At 41.0% G+C, this 20,426-nt stretch overlaps 1 long non-coding RNA gene across 3 annotated transcripts; it reads right to left on the reverse strand.

Annotated features, from left to right (window-relative positions):
• Nucleotides 1-1,044: 1,044 nt before the first annotated feature.
• Nucleotides 1,045-20,310, reverse strand: LOC135974336 (uncharacterized). Of its 3 annotated transcripts, XR_010591577.1 has the most exons (6): nucleotides 20,177-20,310; nucleotides 19,798-19,926; nucleotides 18,479-18,539; nucleotides 16,277-16,424; nucleotides 15,767-15,881; nucleotides 1,045-2,430 (listed from the first exon to the last, which is right to left on the reverse strand). It is a non-coding gene; the product is annotated as an uncharacterized LOC135974336 (long non-coding RNA). The 3 variants fall into 3 exon arrangements; XR_010591578.1 differs by lacking the exon at nucleotides 18,479-18,539; XR_010591579.1 differs by lacking the exons at nucleotides 15,767-15,881; nucleotides 16,277-16,424; nucleotides 18,479-18,539.
• Nucleotides 20,311-20,426: the final 116 nt, after the last annotated feature.

Raw genomic sequence — 20,426 nt, forward strand, 5'->3', positions numbered from 1 at the left:
ATGGATAAACTAAAAACCCCTACAAGCTAATTAAAGTTTTCAGGCCCAACTGCTGTATGCAGCATTTATTGGCTATTTCAATGTACTTCACACATGCTGAAACCCACACACATTATTCTTGTTCCAAAATATACCCTGAATTGCATCAAAAAACTGGTTCCACTGAATGTGAAAATTTGCCCTTTGGAACTCAAAAAGTTAGGATTTGCCAAATGCTGCAGCAGTAGTTTGGGAGGTCCGAGAAGGATCAGATGACTACATTTGCTTAAAAGGGAGAAAAACGTGTTGTTGGTGTAACGGGAGCAGATTGACAGACACTGTTCCCTTTAGTCATCCCTCCTATGGTACAAAAGTGAGGAAAGGCCTTTGAAGATTCCCTGCCAATAGAATTCTCAGCTGTGATCTGAACCACCAAGTAGTGGAGAAATTTATGATGTAAACTCTATATTCCCCAAAATGATGAGTGGTAAATTCAGTTAATCTTCAACATTACTGCAACTGAGATATTTGTAGAGGTGAAAGAATAGTTTACTCTGTATTCCCATTCATTGGGCTTGTTGCTGAGACTACCTACAAGATTTGAAATTGCTGGGACAGCCAAATGGCCCACTAATTAAAACCATGGGTTAGACTACAAAAATAGTTAACTAAGATGGTGAGCAGGCTAAATTCTTCTAAGCTTGATTCTAAAATGTTGTGCAAGTCTGAAAGGCACAATACGACCCTAAAACAGAACATTGTACATGGAGCCAATATCACCACTTTCCATGAATAGTTATTCAAAATGCTATTGAAAAATGTGAGCAATTTTATAAAATGTTTTACACACCCACAACTGCTCAGCTTATTAGTATGTCCATAAAGAAATCAGAATAGAGTGTGAGGGAAAGTCAACCAGGAAGCTTCCCACTTATGGGAGACAAACTTTATTTCAGACTCAGGTCTTGACAGATAAGTAGTGTTCCTTCTGCTACAATTGATAATATGAAGTCAAAGTCTGCTTTAGTCAACATGGGCCAAAGTCTATTGATTTCAACATGAACAGACTCTAAAAGTGGTCACATTTTGGTGTCATGTACAGAACTGCAGGCTTGCAGGATCTGCCAGTTCTTGTTAGTACTTTTTCTCCTCAATATAGGAAACCATATCCTTTTGTGGCTGGAAGATAGTATCACAGGTGTCATTCAGGAGAATCAGGAATGAAGTTACCTGAGCTTTAGATGTTTGTGAAGTTATCAACTCTACCAAGAGGAACACATACTGAATGAAAGCTGCAGTGAGGTGGCTGATCGCCTATTATATGGCCAACTGTGCTGGTACCACATCAGTTTCCAAAATAGCTGGCCATGTGACTAATGGCTCAAAAGAGCACAGCAATTGTTAATGTCAGGTTAAAAACATATATACACTATATTTGAAACAAAATATCCCTCATGTTACTACACTTGTTCATTAAATTCAGAAAAGGTTGTGTTTAAATTAAAGTTTTATTTTCCCCACTTTGTTTCCTTTGACTTTCTGCATTTCCCCCTCCCCACCCCCCAGCTTGAAGGACTAAAAAAGGTTCTAGTCAGTGTCATTTTTTGCTCAGTTTCACTTTGATCTCAAACACTACCTTAATGCTGCAAAAGTATGGTTGCAAATACTGCAAAAGAATGTAATCTCTTGTAGAAAAAAAACCTATGCCCCCTGTATTATTTTAAAAAACATCTATTGGGATTTAGGCTTCCAGGAAGTTAATGTATGTTACCATTTGACCCAAGAGTGCCCATTTAAGACTTAACACAAGGACATTGATTAGAAAGGACAACTGAAAAATCATAAGATATTACTTGTTTCAAGATATCATCTTGTCCTTTTCAAGATTTAGCAGATTAATATTTAAACCACGGGCCCTATACCCATATTATCTGGGCTTATATTTCACTTTATAAGCAGGTAAATACAACATGCTTTAATATTTGTAAAAATAAAAAGTTTTAGATCTAATACAGTAGTACACAGCAATTAAGCACATTTTATTGCTTGTGGTAAGAGAAAGGATGCAGAAAAAGTGTAAAATAGTTGACAAATTTTGACTAATTTAAGCCATTACCATTGTATCTAACATTTCAAAATTATTCTTAAATATAATCAGACTACTCCCTACTTTTTTTTTTTTTAAGTATCTATTCCATTGAAGTTTTGTCATTCAATTTTAAGCAGACCAAAATGTGAAATCTTATTGACTGGTTATTTTTAACTAGAACTCTTCTCACTAAAATACAAGTCACTTTTAAAGACTAGACTGTTAAGGATTAAGTAGTATGATTAGTATGGGATTTTGCTAGAATAAGTGTTCTGTCATTCAGGAATAGTGATGAGTTGCCATCAGCACACTAAACAGTTTCAGCTAGAAAATGCTTGTCCTTCCATCAATGCACATGCCATCTGCAAAATGAGACAAAGCAATCACTGAAAATTCACAGAACAGTTATCTGCCAATCAAGACAATGGTCTCAACCAACTCTCCAATGTTCTTTGATCACAGCCCTAACATTAACATTGGTGAACCATTTTGTCTTCAGTACAGGAACTTCAGTTCAGACACCATTATTTCAAATTCTTCTGGAGGCACATGTTCTCCAGGTTCTTAATTATAACCTGGAAGAGCCCAACTTACAGTACTCACCATTAAAAACCCAGAATTTGTCAACCGTTACCTCATACATACATCTGAAACACCATGTAGGTAGAATAGGAAGTGATTGTGCAGTATCTTTAAGTGTTGACATTTTAATGTCAACCACTGTTCTTTATGTGGCTATGAACCCTCCAAGAATAAAGCATACATTTCCCAACACTTAGCAAAGCGTATTTGTAACCATTCTTGCCCATATGTATTCTCCGTTTGTCCCTCTAGCACAAGCCGATTCTTTTCACCTTCCTCTAGAGTCTGGTAATGCTGTTCACTGTATTTTATGTGTCAGCATGGATAGAAGCCATCTCAGTGCAGTGGAAATGGCAGATTGTGAATAATCAACAGCAGGCATCAAGGCACTGACATGTCATTCACTGGTAACACCATGGGATGGAATGCCAATACTACTTTTTAAATATTCTATTGAGGGAATTCCCAGATCCTAACAGAGAGTGTGCTTTAATACATTATGTATGAGGTAGCATCCAGTTTCTCCATATAACTAGTGCTAAAAAGCAAAGGTGCTGGTGGAAGAGGTGGGGGGGGGGAGGGAGCGGGAAACAGCATGTGCATTAACCTTAAAATACATAGGACATTGGTTTCCAGTCCCCACTATTAAAAACGTTTTTATTACTGTAAAGGATCTATATAGATGAGCTACATAGGGAAAAAAAGAAATCCTACTGCTGAGTTTACTAGTTTTATAAAAACTGACTATCTTAACATTAGCAGGATATTGCAGAATTGTGGCCTTGCTTTGTAATGTGAGCCACATGTGGCTCCATGCATGTGTGGAGCCACATTAACTTCAGCGGTTGCCTTCTTATGCGTTGCAAGCCATGCATAGTGCATCACATTCTGTACTATCTAATGTGCCTTGGTGCAGTCAAAAATTGCCAGGAACTGGAGACAAATAGCAGTACAAAGTCAGTCAAGTACAATGAGGGTTTGTGGGGTTTCTTTTATTTCATTTTAGAACCCCAGGTACAGTGAGTCTTCCCCCTCTCCCCCCTTCATAACAAAGCTGCTGGGGATGAGACAAGTGCAAAGGTGGCCCAGCCATGCCACCTATACTGAAACTGGCAGATTCATAATTTAAGGCCAGAAGGGACCATTGGGATCAGCTTGACTGGTCTTCTGTATGATATATGCCTTACAATAATTCCTAGAGCACATCTTTTAAGGTTAAAATCAAGACTGGATGTTATCAGTGATGGAGACTCTCCCACAACTCTTGACAAATTGTTCCAGCAGTTAATTACTCACTGCTAAAAAAGTGCACCTTATTTCCAGTCTGAATTTGTCTAGCTTCATCTTCCAGCCATTGGATCATGTTATACCTTTCTCTGCTAGAAAGAAGATCCCCATTATTAAATATCTGTTCCCCATGTAGATACTTACAGACTAAGTCAGCCCTGAACCATTATTTGTTGATCTAAATAGACCGATAGACAAGGAGCTGAATGCTATCAATCTAGCAGTCATGTACAGGATGAGGGGATAGAAGCCCTGAACTACTAGAGAATTCTCCTAACACAAGGGGAATTCTCCAGGGGCAATTGAGTTTGTTTTCAGTCTGTTGTGTCAGCACAACGCACATTTTTTAGCTGTCCACCTCTGTAACTAGGAAGTTCCTGCTCCTATTTAAATCAATTCAGTAACTCCCACTAACTTCAATATGAAACCCCAAATGTTTAACCAATATGCTGTTCCACTGGGACAGATGTTTAAAGCCAGTTCCCTCTCCCCTCCCCAACAGGGACTTCTGCTTGGCTTCTGACTTAACATCTGCATGTTCTCTCTACCCAACTGGCAGGTGAAAATACCATTGGTGCCCACAGATGAGGTAGACAGACCTAAAATGTCTGTCATTTGCACCCATGATTGGTTACAAATGCTTGCACCTGTAGTCGATTGCAGGGGCAAAATTAGAGGCTATTTTTGGAAGTCTGGCCATCAGAATCCTAATGTATTAGCACCACAAAGAGCCCAATTCTCCACTATCTTGCCCATTGTGTAGTTATTTTTATCCATGAAAAGTGAATGTAAAAATCTGTATAAAATTCTACTATTCCAATTTGGGGGACATTTTACAATGTAGAAGTCTACATATGGTGCAAGGTAGAGAAGAATCAGACCCACAATTTCCAATTGATCATTAGAAAAAAAAGTGTGCTGAGTTTAGCTCACATGTTTCTGTAACAAGTGCATAGGGGGAAAAAAAACCTGTACAGGTCCTATGTAGTATGAAGGATCTAGTATTCTGTAGATATATGTATCACCAGGAAAGCATTTGATCATTTACAATGGAAGAATGGCTACATTTAAAGTTTAATACATGAAAAGCAACATCCCAAAACAAGGATTGCTTTTTACTATGCAGGAGCGCCATAGTTGTTCCCAGAAATCTAAGGGTATCCCAGTTCCCACCCCTTACAGTCTTCTTACAAAAGACCCTCAACCAACAATCGCCCTTTTCATAGATATTGTTTTCTGTGGTGCTAGTATGAGACTAGTAATATGGACAACTATTAAACATTACCATGCTGATTTGGTCTCACACACAATGGGAGTTTTCCCCACATTTACCTGAATTAGTTTCAGGAATCACAAACCCAATGTATGATTTTCCAAGCATTACCACCCATTCATGTCTGGGTGGTTTAGAATGGCTGAAATAATGAAGAGAGATTATGTCAAGCTATTAATGGTTTTTAAGATTCCATACCAACACAGGGGAAAGTGATAGTTTAAACTCCCCCCAAAAAGTAAAATGTTTCACTTTCTTCCAAATACTTTTCTTCTTTTTCTGATGGTAGTAGGGGCATCTGTGGGCAGAACACAGCTTCCGGTAATCCTCCCTTGAAGTTTTGTTCTAAAGTGGCCTGAGCTATTCCTCTTCCAAAACATAGTCTCTTATTTTGACAACACATTGCAACTGGCCAATAGATAAAGTGTCAAAAATCAACTAGAGAGTGAATGTTTTACAAGCTAGAACCTATATTTATTATATAGATTTAGATGCATTTATGGACTATGAAGTGTCCTGAGCAAGTAAAATTCTGTGTTGCTGCCTACAAGTACAAAGACTTCATTAAAATGCTTTTCCAAAAAAAAAAAAGTCTGTTTTGTTAGAATAGAATATTAAGTGATTTGAATTGTGTAATTATCTTTACCTAGAAAATTTACTATTAGGCTTTTCCTTCTGTTGTAACCATGACAATTGTGGTCTTTTAATATAGTTATCAGTTTAAAAGATATCTTCATTAGCATAAAATCATCAGTTTTGATGTTGTTAAAAGGACTGAGACACATTGACTGATAACTATCTCGGCTAGTCCATTTCCATGCTATGGTAAACTGAATGATTAGCAGCTAATGTGTTTAAGAGAGAGGATTTGCTCAATTCCTCTAAGTTTCCCCCTGGTTTTAAATCCATACCCAAATGGCTTACCTGATGAAATTGATCACACAGCGCCATGTGAGAGAGTCTTACACATTCCAGATCCATTGCAGTGGATAGGGATTTATATGGTGGTTTTGCTTTTCTGAAGCATGACTCAAGTACAGATGCTAGATAGGTCATTTCCTCATTAGCATCAAATGCTAATACAGCCTACAGACTGCTGTGAATCAGATGTGGGCAGATTTACTGGCAGACATCCAATATAGACATGGGAAATCCCCTGGTATTTGCTCAATGAGGTCCAAATCCTCCTGAAGAAAAACCTGGAGAAAACTCCACCACATTAGATGCTCACCATTTTGGCTGCATGCTCCTTTTGCAAGGAGGAGGGGGTGGGATTTGAAGCAGGCCCCACAGAGCAGGGTAGGGCTTCTCCACAAATTGCTAGGCCAGCCTCTCTGCAGTATTCCCCTCCCTACCGCCAGCAAGACTATGCTCTGCTCCCTCAAGCTCTTTTCCACCCCCACATCTGTACAAAATCCTCTGCTCTGATAGGAGAAGGCAGATTCAGCATCATTTACCCCACACAGAGATCTCCCAAGTCTTCATGAGTACTGCAGCCCTTTGTTCCCCTATGTTCTGTCTTCCAATCCACAGGCTTCCAGCTGTGCAGAGTAGCCATGCAAAGACAGGTTTAAACTTTGGATAAGGACAGCATACCACAAAGCCATGGATGCCTCTCCCTTAGTAATCTATCACAAATCAACTGATGTTTATCCATGTTTAGGAGTGTGAAACAGCAGCTGTTTGTGCCATTGAGTTTTGTAAAGGCACCAAAAAACAGCACTGATGCAAAGTCTATTTTAAATCTTTTTTTTTTTTTTAAAAGGCTTTACAAGACATTAAGAACATTAGATTAGCAAAAGGAATTATATTGTAACTGATTCATCACCCTTAAAACTCTGTACACCTCAGTACATCCACCTCCACCCTAGCAGAGAAACAGGTGGTCACATGGCAACCTCAGCCTGGAACCAGAGAGAAAACTTCATTCAGAAATCCATGTCCACTGAAATAAAAAAACGTATACTGAAAATAATCCATTTTCTAGTCCTTGAATAATTCACATTTTTCCTGCCTAATATGATCATTCACATATATTATGGCAGTGCCCAAAATATGCAAGGTTCTGTACAACTAGAGCCAGACCCTCTCTGACCCAAGAAGCTTATGATTTAGAGATGAAAGACAAACCACACCAAAACAACCTATGTAATATTCGGGGTGGAGTTAGTCAATGTAGATCAGTCAAATTATAAAGAAGCATTCTGAACTCTGAACAGATGGGTATAGTACTGGTCATAAAGAGACCCTTGCTGAACCAATGTCTAGACAAGTCAAATAGTTTAGGTCCATTCCTTTAGGCTCCTTTAAAAATCCAGTTATAAGCTATTAGACACATGCCTTTGTACAAGGAACTAAAGAGTAATTATCTCCTAGTACACCTCTACCCTGATATAACGCTGTCCTTGGGAGCCAAAAAACAAACAAAAAAATCTTACTGCATTATATTGAACTTGCTTTGATCTGCCGGAGCGCGCAGCCCCATCCCCCCGGAGCACTGCTTTACCACGTGATCTCCTAATTTGTGTTATATCGGGTTGCGTTACATCAGTGTAGAGGTGTATATGCAAATAGGCAAACCTGTAACCAATACGAGCTCTTAATTCCTAGTGGCTTAAAGTGACAAAGACAAAACAATGCATTGAGCTATAATACATTAACCTTTTTAACTTGGGCATGTATCTAGAGAGAGTTGATCAGAAGTGATGGTTGCTTGTTAGACTGTTGTGCTTCTTGGAGGATTTAAAAGCCTTCAGCATTGTTACGGTAGGAACAGATTGATTCTGCACACACAGCAGTGCCCTGCCCAATCTGAATGCTCTCAAAGCCCCACAGAAATGGAGAATGGCAAGCTCAGTGGAGTGAAGAGAACAATTGCTTGCTAAAAGGTTAGTAAATAGATAACTCTGTACTTAGCATAAAAATTGCTTATAAATGGTTAACCCCATGTCCTCAGTTTCCCATACAATTAGACAGTAGCTAGTTAGGTCACTCTGCAGAAAAACCTTTTTCCAGAGCATGAGGGGGTCATTACTTCTGGAATCCACAGGCAGATAAAACCTATGGCACAGTTGGGCTTCTAGTAGAGTCCCAGAGGACATCTCACTAAATCCCTTCTACTCTTCAGTCTTTTAACAACTCAAGAACAGCCATACTGGGTCAGACCAATGGCCCAACTAGCCCAGTATCCGGTCTTCTGACAGTGGTCAGTGCCAGATGCTTCAGAGGGAATGAGCATAACAGGGCAATTGAGTGATCCAACCCCTGTAATCCAGTCCCTGTTTCTGGCAGCCAGAGGTATAGGGATGCCCAGAACATGGGGTTGCATCCTTGACCATCTTGGCCAATAGTCATTGATGAACCTATCCTCCATGAATATAACTATTTAACCCAATTATATTGTTTGCCTTCACAACATCCCTGACAAGGAGTTCCACAGGTTTACGGTGCATTGTGTGAAGTAGTATTTCCTTATGTTTGTTTGAAACTTGCTGCATATTAATTTCCATAGGGAGACCCATAGTTCATGTGTTACATGAAGGGGTAGTGACACTTACCTATTCACTTTGTCACCATTCATATTATAGACCTCTACCACATTCCCAGTTAGTCATCTGTTTTCTAACCTGAAGAGTCCCAATCTTTTCAATCGCTTCTCATATGGAGGCTGTTCCAGATACCTAATCATTTGTGTTACCCTCCTCTGTAGTTTCTCCAATTCTAATACATCTGTCCTGAGAGGGGGTGACCAGAACTGTGTGCAGTATTCAAGGTGTGGGCATACATGGGTTTATGTAGTGGTATGATGATATTTTCTGTTATCTATTCCTTTCCCAATGGTTCCTAACTTGTTAGCTTTGACTGCTGCTGCACAGCAAACCGATGTTTTCAGAGAACTATTTGTGATATTTCAAGATCTTTCTTGAATGGCAACAACTAATTTAGACCTATCATTTTGGATGTATAGTTGGGATTATATTTTCCAATGTGCATTTATCAATATTTTAAGTTCTGATGTTCGTCACTTAAATATTGCTAAAGCCACCCACAAAATTAATAAAAATAAACTCCAAATCAACTGAAACACATTGGGCAATAATTCCCACAGGCTTTCCCCTCTCTAACCAGTCGCCCTTCCCCATTGGGGAATTTTCCCCTTTTAGCTATACTCTGCCCAAGCTGCCACATGACAGACAAGGACCTATAATCGCTTTACAAACTGTAGTCCCCTTGCCTTGTTACAGACATTCCTATGCTGGGGCTGTCTTGCATAGAAGTATTAGATATACATATAGCCAAAGTGACCCAGAGTACTTGGAGACACTCGGATCATCACGAATGGTGACATCTTGCAGGGAAGGATCACTAGTTTTCCTCTTACAAGCAGAGCCAAGAATAAAGCATATACTACTCCTAAACATATACCTCCTAATACTTAGTTATGTCTATATGCGGCAATATCCACATTCCATTTACAGTAAATTCCATCTCTAATGGGTGCACATGTACAGCACTTAAAAGGTCTGAAAGCTTGAGATCTTCTTGTTAAGTTCACAGCTTAGCATTTGGAAGCGTTATAGGAAATCTTTCCTCCTCCCTACTCTTGACCCTTTGAAAAAAATTCATATGTAGAGTGATAGATGGAACTGCTTTCCTCCTCCCCGCCCCCATTTGCCTGCCATTCCTAAAACCAATGACATTATTAACCTCTGTTTTCCAGCATCTAATAAAACTGTTTTGCTTGTGACACCCCAGAATAAATGCATCCTGGAATATTCTGTTTGGAGTTAAGGTATGCAAGAAGGAAAAATAATGATATAAATGATAAATGGAATAAAGATTTTAGGGAAATTTTATTGTATTTAATTAATCTACCATTTTTACTAAGTTGCTTTCAAGTGAAATGGCTTTTTACCAACTCCTTTTGAAAAGGTTAGAAGGGTATTCCCTGAGCTACAATCATTAGCATATAGATGTCTCTAAGTGTTAATTTCTGTTTTCATTGAATGAATGTAATTTAAAATGAGGCCCTTTCAAATCAGTTAACTTTGGCCATTTGAAAAAGATAAGAAAAATGGACTCCAGCATGAACCCCAGCAAAACCTGCTTCTTAAGGATAAATATGTCACTATTTAAGAGTCTTCATTGCTGCATGTGTTAGATTTCAGGAATCTTATGGAGAAGGGTGGGTACTAGGATTAGAGTCCTATTGCTAGGTGATGGAATCCATTAATAGGGTTAACAATAACAAAAAAGAGGGTTATTTTTCAGTTCATTTTTTAAACGAAAGTTGAAAACCAGTCTAGAAATTAGAGCTATGGCAATTAGTTTTATACCTACAGCAAAACCCATTGAAATTTTTCCTTTTCAGTTTCATGTAATAAAGGGAGAATAATTTAGAGCCTGATCCAGCTCCTAGTGAAATTAATGGCACAGCAGCCATTGACTTCAGAGGGATCAGGACAAGGCATATTTTTAGGTTTTAGTTTTAAACTATTTAATATATGTGTAGTGTGAAATGCCATAGGCCCTTTCAAACACTTGTGCAACAAAGCATGAACCACATCACGCTCCTTAACAGAAAGATTCTATTCAGCCTGTGTCCATTGGACATACACGTGCATATATAAATGGTAAATATTTATACAAACTGTATATATATTTATTAGATGCAACATGCATACCCTGCCTATAGTTAAGGTCACCTGACACTTCCTATTTTAAGTTGCTTATATCTTTGACAAAGGTCAACCATTTGGGCGAATCCTTTCCATGCTGAATTATTTGGAAAACTATTTGGCTGTTGTGGAGAGTAAGATTAGGAAAAAGATATGTTGTTTTGCCCATGATAAAAATAGTCTTACCATTGTTTTAGAAGTTTAGTGTCTACATGCTTTCGAGTAGGAACTTGAAATTTAGCAGATGTGTCGCCCTGGTCAGGGAGATGCCTTTTGCATCTCCAGCAAAATTCACCTGATTTTAGCCAAGTTCTAAGCTTTCAAAATAGTCTCATTTTTCATATGCTCAGTTAAGCTTTTTAGAGTTTGGCAATCAAAATTCTCTGAAGATTTGGTCTGCAATGAGCATGCTCAAGCCCAGATGAGAGAATAACTTTTCTTGTAAATTTTGCTCCTGGCAGCAGAAAGCAACTGAGGTCAAGGAAACTACCTCCTTGCTCTCAGTGCTTCTGCTGGTGACCAGGCAGCATGAAGGGGAAACAGGATGTAGTCTAACTCGAACATGGGGGGAGGGAGGGAGAAAAGAGAAGAGACATGGTGCAGGACTGGAAGATGAGGGAGGGAATATCAGGATCTGGAAGGGGTGGGCTGAAGGAGAGAAGGACAAAGACAGAAGCCAATGGTGGAGGAGGTAGACAGGAACAGAGGGGGAGAGTAAGTTAAGGTGTGGATTGGGCGGGGAGAAAATACAATCAGAGAGAGGGAAACAGGCAGGGGGTACAAGACAAAATACTGAAGTATATGCCCCATGTTGAATCTGAAATTGAACCCTGGAATTCCAAGTCTCTACCTTCCTCTGCTGTCAGCAAGTGAGACCAACTGGCAAAGCGCGTCTCATATTCCCTTCTACTGTCTAGCCCACATAGAAAACAGCCTACTACTGCTACCAGCTACTCTATTAGCTCTAGTGGTAGAGACCTGATCTGTAGATCAAAAGATCTGAAGCTTGCTGATAACTTAAAGTCAGGGGCAATATGCCACATGATAAAAATTCTGTTTTCTCTGGGGGGTTTCCACAGTTAGCCTAAATAAAACTGAAGTACTGTACCAACCTGTACCAGGGAATGCACAGGTCTACCCAATTATGATCAACAATGCTCTTCTCAAGTCCATACAGAAGTTTTTCTACCTATAGAGTGGCATTCTGGGACTGCCTACAACCGATTAGGAGATTACCCATCCCATAGCCAAGGCCAGCTGTGCATTTGGAATGCTGTCACACTGCCTAGGGAACGGGGCAGTCAAAATAAGCACTATCTAAATGTATATTGGGTAATGCTCCTATATGACTGAGACATGGACATCATGTCACCACCACATTAGGGAACGATCAGTTCCATATGCGGTCTTTGGTCTGTTTGCAGGGCCAAGATTCCCTATATTGAAGTCCTTAATCATTGGCAGAAGTCTGGCATCCAAAACCTGCTTATAAAAGCTCAGATGCATTGTCTGGGCATCTCATCCATATGGCCAACTTGAAATATGCAAGGCCATGTTTTACAGCTAGCTAAAGCAAGGCACCTGTTCTCATGGTGGCCAGTACAAAGACAAGTCAAATTTGAAAACATGGCAGGTTAACCCCAGCAAGTGGGAAACAGCCCAAACAGAGCAAGGTGGTGGCAACACAACAGATCTGCCATTAACTGCTTTTGAAGCAAGACAATCTTATGTGAAAACAAACTGCACAAAGTAAAGGATACAACAGCCTAGAATAGCCATTGACAAGCCTGTCTGTCCTATATGGAATGGTTTAAAGATTCTCTCATTAGGTGAACGTGTATAGGCAAGATCAGACCATAGTGTTTTGCCGAATCCTAGTATGTTGACCTCAGCTTGAGACTGCAGCATGATCTTGTAGTAGATGTGCACTATTTTGTAAGCTTACAGGTCATTCTTTCCCCCCCCCAAACCACCCTTGTTTAAAATTAACAACTTTGAGGAAAAAGTTTAGTGTGCACTTCTTATTCCAACCTCAAATCAGTCTTCCCAATGCACAAAAAATAAAAATTAAAAGCAAAGGGAAGCAATAAGTTTTGTAGAAATTTGTATTTAAATGTCAGATGAAAGGACTGCAATTTTCTCCACCAACAAAATTTTTGTTAAAACAAACCCACAACAAAAACCCACACACACACACTCCCACCCACCCGGCACTCCCCTCCAACACACTGCACATGCAGAAACCTTGTGCTCTGCTCCCAATGTGTATATTCTTTAGAAACGCAGATAATCAAAAAAGAGCCACGAGGGACGCAAAGTAATAACATTAACTAATGCCACACAGTAATGTTTATTTAACAAATCTGTGTTGCACGCCTGACATTTCCCCTGGTATCAATTTATTTTGTTTTGCTTTTCTCTGATAGCAGCACAAATGCATTTAAAATGTAAACTTATTTTACACATACCAAAGTGTATACACAACATAAAAACATATACATCTTTTTAATGTCTTGTGGGAATACACACTAGAGATGTGCAGAAAGCCCAGTGGCCAAAGTAAACAATCTAGATTATGGAAAATGTTCATTTTTAGCTGTTCTAATAGCTACTACAACTGTATCCATCATTGCACAGTATATCACTGCATTGTGTTAGATATAAGTGTTGCAAAGTGACAAAATGATGCTGTACATCAGTGTCCAATCGGAAATGAAGTTTGCAAAGGGAAGAGGAGGGGATGAGAGAAGTCTACCCAGTCCATTCACACTGGCAGTTTGGGGAGTTTACACTTTGCAATTTTTAGAAGTAATTAAAAGTACCCAAATCGAGTCTCTGAACAAAAACAGGACACTCTTCTCCTGCCAAACCCCTTATTCATAACATCCATTGCCACCATTATAACCCTTAGTTTTCAATCCCCTCATTTCATCTGCCTTAATTTTCAGCATCAATTCCTTTCTTCATTTAGAAAGTCAACCCAGACAACTGGCCTCCATTTAAATAAAAGAATAATGGAGTTTTCCCCCTCTTGTTTTGCCATCTTTGTTGCCCACTGCCCAAGACATCCTTCTGTCGCTGCCTCCCCCAGTTCACTAAAACATTACATAGATATGAAAGCACAGATTTTATAATTTAAGAAGTGTATGGTTTAGAGTCCTATGGACAATGACCAGAGTAATCATCCCATATCCCCTCTCATTCAGCTGCTAACTGCCCTAAGGTATCTCCCATATTTCTTTTGCTCACAGTATGAAGTGGCACGACCTCACCCCCCACATTAACAGGAAAGATGATCCTTTCCACAAACCATTGCTCTTCTCCTTTCCAGCACAGCAATACCCCTGGCAGTTTCCACTTACTGTCACCAAACTAGCTGCTGCCAAGCTAATACAATGCCCAACTACCTACATCACCCTCATTTATAATTTAGATTGTATTTTTTTTTCTCCCCTTCCATGGAAACAAACTATCAACCTACTTTTCCACTTCTAACAGGGATTAGGGACCTTCTGGTGTATGAAATTCTGGTCAGAGGTTCTGTAGCAGCTAAAAATGAACATTTGCTGTAACCTAGATGGTTTACTTTGGTCATTGGCCTTTTGGAACATCTCCAGTGTGTATTTCTACAAGATATTAAAAATAATATCTAATGTTTATTATATTGATTATACACCTTGGGAGGTGTAAAATAAGAGAAATGTGTCAAACATACAGAATTGGGCTTTGAATCCAGTGAGGACACAGTCTTGATGAATTGCATGCAGTTCCATATGGAACCTGTGATGCTGTAGGATTGAAGATTACCATTTGCATCATTGTTGTTACCACTATTACTGGCCACCCCTGTGATTCAGGAACCTATTACTGTTGCTGCCATAGAAGGATCCAGAATGGGCTGCTACCATATGGCACGTGTTGTACTTTGCCCAGCTGCCTACTAAAGAGGGGGAAACTATTCTCTCATGGTTTTTGTCCTTGAGAACATACTGTACATCATTCAAAGAACATGTATATGGTAGCATATACAATGGATCATTTAAAATGTCGTTTCAATTTGGGTCAATGAAGTTATATCATCACTGTTTAGTTTGTCTGGTACCAGATACACATGTTAAAAATGTTATGCACACAAATTTCATAACCTTGAAATTTTAGTTTAATGAAGACTTTCAGCGAGTATAGAAAATTCATTGTATTACATAGTGCAAGGATTGTCTAGTAACAAGTTTCTGCTAGCACATGGTCAAATGCCACAATCTCTGCTCTTATTATGTAGTATGTTCATATTCTAGGCAATTTTGCATTTGCCAATTTAAAAAGATTACACTAATTTGATCTGATGCCCTCACCTAATCCCATGGCATTGCCTCAGTAGGATTCTCTTCCCTCCTGAAACCTCCGTGAAAGACACCGAGCCCTACTAATGGCTTATTGAAGTCACAGATTCTGAGACTTTGTGACTTCAGCAGGGGCCAGCGTGGCTGATCCCAGGGCCAGCTGCTCAGGTAGCCCCTGGGACAGCCACACCAGCCGCTGCTCTGGCAGTCTCGGGACAGATGGAGCAGCTGCGGTCCATGGCCCCCAGCAGCTGGTGACACTGCCCCCCACCCCTCCACCCACAGCAGTGCATGCCCCCTCCCCAAGATTTAATCACAGAGGTTTATAGTACAAGTTATGGACAGGTCACAGGCTGTGAACTTTTGTTTATTGCCTGCGACCTGTCCATGACGGCTACTAAAAATTCCCCATGACTAAATCATAGCCTTAGCTATTAGCTATCAAAGATGAACCCATACATTGAAATGCATCATCTTAGAAAGGATTTTAAACCCCCCCCACACACACACACACACTTCCAAGTCAACTACTACATACTTCCACCATCGTAGTATGATTTATTTGGTTCATCGTGCTGTATTCGTCAAATTCTGCTCTTTTTGCTTCCCCCACAACAGAACCCTCGGATGTAAAATTGCTGGAGTTGCTGCTTCTGTGGATGAAAAGAACTTTCCAGTGTTACATAAGACTATTGGTGTTGCCAACTATCTAGGTTGTTACACTCATCACAATGATGGTATATCTGGAGGTCCTTATTTCCCCACTCCCAAAAATAAATAAATAAAACCACCACACACACACCACTCACCCAGACCTCTTAATTGCTGGAATGAGATTGGATTTACTGAGCCAATTATAAACATACTTGGGTACTTTCCCCTCCATAGTAGTGTTAGCACTAGACTAAAATACATTTTATTAAAGTCACTCCATTCCCCTCTCTGCTACAGACATTATGCTAGTCTGCCCATCCAAAGACCATCAGCCCACATTCCTAGATCAGCTGAGGTGGCATCTTACTGCTAAGGATATACTCTAAGGACTGACCTCACTGATTCCACAGTACATTCAACAGTTGCTGGACCAAGAGTTCATCTGTGACAAAATATTTTTATTAGGCGGTTTACTGCCTTCTTCTGGGTGGCCTGTTGTATCAGTTCAAATGTGTGATGTCATCCTCTAGTAGATAAAGCCTCTAGAACATACCAAAACCAGATTTTGCCCTTTGAGAGAGTAATAAGTTTCCTGGGTTTCCACTAATTGTAGATGCACCCCCTGGCTACATATACATTTTTTAGCTTGGATACAAATCTTTTTTAAAAAATTTAACCCACTTCAATTTGCTATTCTTTGTTTTATAACTCTTATGTAGGCCGTTAGGACAGTAGATAAGAGGGCATTACAAGATGCAAGATTAAAGGAAGAGTCTAAGTATACAGAAAAATATAAATGCCTTCGGACTAGATCTAGTCTGGAATTGTTCAACACAACATGGTTTTGATAAATCAGCATTTTCCAGGGAAACCAAGAGTTTCCACAGGAATCCATCAGTTTCAACAAAACCTTCTAAAGGGCAGGAAGGAGTTTGAGCAAAGCAGGAGGGGAGTAGGGAGAGATGACATGGAAACATTTATTCACATAACATCCCATATAAAACAAAAAATGTCAAATATTAAGATTACCTTTTGTGTGTATATTCTAAAGAGTCAGACCCTAAACAACCCTTACACATGGATCACCAAGGCATCACCACCAAGTTAAATTTTGACACCGTTCAGTTTTAGGTTAAGTCAATTAATAAGAAGTCTAGTTAATCTGCAGTGCACAAAACAGACCCAGCCCATCACACCCCTTATCCCCTGCTACTCTGTTCTTGTCAGATTTCAAAACAAGGAGTTTTGCCTAACCCAGTAAGAGATGGGCCAGACAGGAACCAGGCTGTATGTGAGCACTGCATCTCACTTCCAAAACAAAATCGGGGCTTGAAGAAAACCAGTCCAAAAAAACCAAAAACAAAAAAACACACACCACGCAAACAGACAATGGAGGGGGGAAAAATGAAACCTCTTATCTGAGGCCAAACAGAATGCCACACATACCACAGAGCTACTTCTTGCTCATGGCTAGCAAAGGAACAGCTACCTGACCCTTCCAAGACAACCACCTCGCCAGCTGCACACAACTCCCGTCCACCAGAGGGGAGGTTACTAGTGAAAGGAGCACACAATTCCCCAGAGAAGAAGAAGAGTCTCTGCAGATCCTCAGCATGCTGCTGAGGGAGCACTGCCTGAAAATCAGGAAGGACCTTATATTTAAAAAACAAAAAGAAACCAAACAAAACACCACACCCCCCACCCACAAACACCACACACACGATTGCAATCTGAGCAGACAGGGCTGCTGCCAGCTTCCATCCCCACCAACAGTTAGCAATCAGGTGGGACTGCTTAATCAACCCAGCCTGGTTAAACAGCAGAAAACAAGTTCATGGAGAGCCTCAAAGTACCTCTTCCTAGAGCCATGGACTAGAAAACACTTGGTCTGGCCAAATACTTTGCAGGAGTCCCCAGGTATTGAAAATGCCATTGTAGAACGGTGGTAGAACCCTTTTATAGAAAACCCCATTGTAAAACCCTTCTGCCAGATGTAGTCAGCAACAGTAAGGGCCAAGTTCAATATCTAGGGGTTCCTCCTAAAAGAACTGGCTTGAGCCCCCAGTAATCTGGGAAGACTCATCACCCCGGGTGCCCCTAAGGATATGTCTACACTGTAATTAGATACCCACAGCTGGCCTGTGCCAGATGACTTGGGCTCATAGGGCTTGGACTAAGGAGCTATTTAATTGCAGTGTAGACATTAGGGCTTGGACTGAAGCCTGGGGGGGGGGGGTCTAGTATCCTGCAAGGAGGGGGGGTTCCAGAGCTCGGGCTGCAACCTGAGCCCACATGTCTACACTGCAGATAAATAGCCTCCTTAGCCCAAGTCAACTGGGCTATACTTCTCCACCCACAAGCACAGAGTCTGCATATAATAAAAGAAAAAAAGCTTATTGGAAAAGGAACCCAGAATTAATTTGGGAAACACCACTACATGTGCCATATTCAAAAGCATGAAACCATAAGCCAAAAACCACCCCACAGTATTTTGGGCAACATCCTTTGCCCAAGTTCCTCATCTTGGGGTTCGGAAAATCCAAAAAAGTATCTCTTTAACACACCAATCCCCTCTCCCTCCATTGCACCCACTCACAATTGGTTGTCCTTAGTGAGCAAAGTCCCAGAGTTGCATTCATGTAAGTCCACCTCCAACCCTAAAAAAAAACCCACCAAAGAAAAAAAAAGGGGGGGGTTGAACAATACTGCCTCTGCAACTACCTCACTGCTGCTTTCTCTGCCTCTGCTGTCCTCTTGCTGCCACTTCTGCAGTGCTGCATTCAGAGGTTCCCCCACTTAGCCCAGCTCTTACTAATTCCACCTTTTAGTGATTTCACTGTGTAGTGGGGGAAGCTCTGTGTTGCTGCCTCAGTCATCTTGCACTGCAACACTGCCCCCATACAAGGCCCAAGCCTTAGCCCCTAGACCTGCTCATCAGTGATTTCAGCTCTAGTAATCACGGAACAAAAGCAAGGATGCTCAACTGAGTCCAATCATCTCTGTTTTTAAAGTACCGATGTGCAGAGGGTCAAGTTGTGTCTAGTACTCTTTAGAGTCCACACCTTCAGGTGGACATATCTGTGCCCTGCCCCTCTCAGCTTCAATGGGATTTGGCCTTCCTATTGCCTTCTTAACAAGGGAGATTCAGTTTAGGGCGACAGCTTTAATCAGGCAAACTAAGTATAGCTCTGCTGCCCTCAACTCATACAATAAGGATAACAGTTCGTTACCTGTGCATTCAATATTAAAGTGAATTGTAACCCAAAACCAGCCAAAATTGACCATTTTGGCAAAGCAGGTCTGCCTGCTGAATGTTCAGGCAAAGTAAGTTTGTCTATTCCAATATGATCTGCTCTTTAAGTCTTTTGCCCCAGTGCATCACTAGATGTCAGGGGAGAGCTCATTCAGACCCCACACACATCAGCAGACCTAGGCTCTTTAAGTGACCAGGTGTGAGCAGAAACAAATGAGAGTCAAAGCATGATAGGGGAGGGGAGGGGGAGAGAATGAGGGGAGTCTGAGTACAGCAGCTGCTGGACAGAACAAAAGGTGAAAAGCTACCACATTATTGATCAGGTTGATGAGACCCTACAAACCCCCCCCCCCCCTCCAAATTTAACAGCAACAGCAGCAAAGCAGGGTCCAGACAATGGTAACGGTTCCAAAAAAAAGTGGTCAATGGACCTCTCGTCCAGGAGCCCCCGGGGAGATCCAGACACACCAACTAATGCAACAACATTGAGGCCACAAGGCAATCCAAAGCCATCCCCAAAAAGGAAGTCAAGGAAGAAGCCAATGCCATTTCTGCAGCAGGCCCTGCACCCCCTCCCAGTTCTTTAACATCTATTGTTCAGCTCCCCGCCCCCCAAAAACCCAATATTAATCCCAGAGATGCCTGGGATGGGGTACACTTACCCTTGGAGCACCCTCTTCCATCTGTGTGTAACATTGCTGGTATCCTCTGCACCAGCACCGCCTCACCAGGTCTTCCATAGCTCAGCCCTCTGCCCAAGACATATGAAGTTCAAACCCCTTCCAGGGCAACTAAAAAGTCCAAATGAAAATCCAGGTAAATCCAAATACTTTTTCTGCCCTCCTTAGACAATCTCTGCTTCCACTTACAAACCCTATCTCAGGGATTCCTCCCACAGGAACCTACACTACTGCCTGTAGGTTTCTCTCCATAGGAGAGTTCTGCCTCCTCTGCAGTCTCTCCCTGTTTCTTGCCCCCTTTTCCAGGGCTTGCCACAGGGATCAGTTCTGCCCATGTGGTCTTCTTCCTCAGTCTACCTACCCCCAGCTCCTTCCCAGAGAGGAGAAACTCTCTCTCTCTGATGGGTCTTCTCCCTCAACTGAGCTCAGCTCTGTTTATGTAGTCTTCTGCAGCTGAGATCAGTCACTAACTCCACTTCACCCAGATGGGATTACTAATTGCCCCAGCGTGGCTAGATCAGGAGCTAGTCTGAGGGGTTACTGCTAGGTCATGGGACAGACTGAGCCCAGCTTGCCTTAAAGGGCCAGCCAGCCTGTAACAGTGCTCCATT

Source organism: Chrysemys picta, chromosome 11 (genome assembly GCF_011386835.1).
Source record: "Chrysemys picta bellii isolate R12L10 chromosome 11, ASM1138683v2, whole genome shotgun sequence".
Lineage (NCBI taxonomy): Eukaryota > Metazoa > Chordata > Testudines > Emydidae > Chrysemys > Chrysemys picta.